Genomic DNA, 2,447 nt, shown 5'->3' with positions numbered 1-2,447 from the left:
CTCAGAGCGGTTACTCACACGCTGACTCACACACAATACGCGCGGTTCATCCAGTATAAGGCACAGCCTGAGCATTGTGCCGAGACTCTACTCTAAGAGAACCTAAGCTGGCCGATGAAATATCAAACTTACGGCACCTTTTCTTCGTACTACTATAGCCGAGCCACGTTCACATGCGTGTCTCGGCACAACGATGTAGGTAGGCCTGCTGAACCGAAATGTTTCACATTCGAAGATATGAAAGCAAGCAGCTGGTATGATGAAATAAGCTCGCTGGTCGCCATTGGCTTACTTTTAGGTGGAAAAGACTGCGGCAGATGACACAATTTCCCCACTTAGTGTGATTACGCCATCATGCCTTGCACAACCTTGATTGAGGGTCAATCAACGGCATAATAAACGACTCGACAACTTTATTGTTATGGACTTTGATCGCCGCATGGTCAATGGAATGGTATAATCTGAGTAACGTTACTATTGGATCATGAATGCCCAGGTGACCTTGAAATATCGTAGCGAAATAATCTGAACTTCTTTGCGGGCGTGTAGCTCAGAAACTAGAGGGGTTTAGTTCTTAGGAAGGACAGGCCTGTGAACTGCACCGAATGATCTCCAAGATGACTATTTTAGTTCAAAATCCCATAAATGTGGAGCACTCTCTTCAAGGAGACAATAACTAGCCACCCATGACGCTTAGTTTTCAGTCAGCGGTGCAGTACCTAGAGGCTTTTTCAATGTTAAGGGGGACTTGGTGTCTGCGTGACTCATTTGTGTTCAATGCTCCCATGGTATGACTGAGTAAAACTCGTGGGTTGGCAGTGTGCGTAATTAGTCCTGGGCTTGAGAAGCACACAAACATGACACACAAACACACAAGGTGCATTACAGACGGGCTTTATGAACCTGCTATGAGAATTAATCCTGGCGGAAGCCAATGCGTCCCAGCAGCAATCAGGTATCAGTGCCTTGCTTTAGATGGGATTATAACCTTGCCTGTCGTCCAAGTTCCGATTTTGTTTACCACACAATTGATTTTCCCATCAAAGGCCTAGGCGCTTAACGACTAAGTCTACAAACAATCAACCGACTTAATGTCTATAAAGTTAACGAGGCAAAGTTAGAGGCCTTAACATTGTGCTTTAGCCCCCAAAAACAAGCAACTGAAACGCTGTATTCTGATAACGTTACATAGGCTTTAATTTTAGCGATATGACCCTTATAACTGTTTTCCCTCATTGTGTTGCCGCAATATTAAGCTCATATTCGAGGGAGTATTTAGATGAGCTTAAGATTGTGATAAGCTTGGTAAGTAAGCGCGAGTCCCTTGAAACGGTGAGCTCGCGATTTCTCTGCAGATTTGTAAAAGTTTTGATTTATCTGATAACTTATTTTTATTTAGTCGATTTATCTTGTTTTTGATTTATCTGATAATTTAATGTTGTCAGTTATTCTCTTCTTGCACCGCAATATTTCCGAATAATTTTAGTATTATCTGCCATGGTATCGAAGACTAGCAGCAGTGTCGTACATCAACGTCACGCAAATATTTTACACCGCAGTGTTATGGCGCCGTGAGCCCATTAAGGAAGGGGGAAACATGGCGACATGGGCACTGGTCTGCATTTGCTGGGGTTGAATTCTGCTCGCAGAACCGCAGTTCTTGACCCATTCCAAACCCATGAAGTTGTAGAGCTTGTATGGTGGGTTTGACCCTCGCCCATCCACCGTAAAGGAATTCTAAACTGGCGCTTGCGGCAGGGTGGTCTCTTTCGGTGATCGCTACCATTAGTCCAGAAATATGAGCGTACGCTTCTTTTGCGTGTGGCGTCTCAGTCAAAAGCCAGTTACGATGCCAAGAAATAAAGCTCTGAATCTGCCAACAAAATCCGCATTAGGTACCGCCACCCAGATCCGCGTTCATGGAGTAACTTAGCTTTGGCTGTCTGCTCCGTGTTTGAACAATCAGACATTTATTACGCCGAGCGTTCCGGCCTTTGATTGGATTCCTCAGGCTTGTTCGTCACCGGGACGTACAATAATATGTTTTTGTTTTCCCAATCTTTTTGTTATTTTGCCTCTCTTTTAGCAATACTTATCCCAGAGCAATATTTCGCTACAAGAGCGATCGACACCTGATCTATTCAGGTGCCTTCACTGGCATCAAATTTCACGCAGCACTTGCGTATTCATTGGCACCGCATCCATTACCATTTGTAAATCTGATTGCTTACCTGATCAAACACTGCAAACCATGCATGTATTTGCCCTTGACGCGCATGCTCCTGTAACCTCTGCCCGCCTGCGCCAGCAGCTGTCGAGTCACAAGGTTGGCATGGAAAGCAAATTAGTTCTGTTTCCAAAAGTCTTACGCTCTTCACAACCCAAGTATTTCGTCACCGGCATGGAATGCTCCCCCAGCACGTCAACGGTAAGCGACATTTCACCTG

Source organism: Pollicipes pollicipes, unplaced genomic scaffold (assembly GCF_011947565.3).
Source record: "Pollicipes pollicipes isolate AB1234 unplaced genomic scaffold, Ppol_2.1 Scaffold_4219;HRSCAF=4965_pilon_pilon_pilon, whole genome shotgun sequence".
Lineage (NCBI taxonomy): Eukaryota > Metazoa > Arthropoda > Thecostraca > Pollicipedomorpha > Pollicipedidae > Pollicipes > Pollicipes pollicipes.
The sequence above is the reverse complement of the archived record's forward strand: the minus strand, read 5'-3'. Positions refer to the sequence as shown.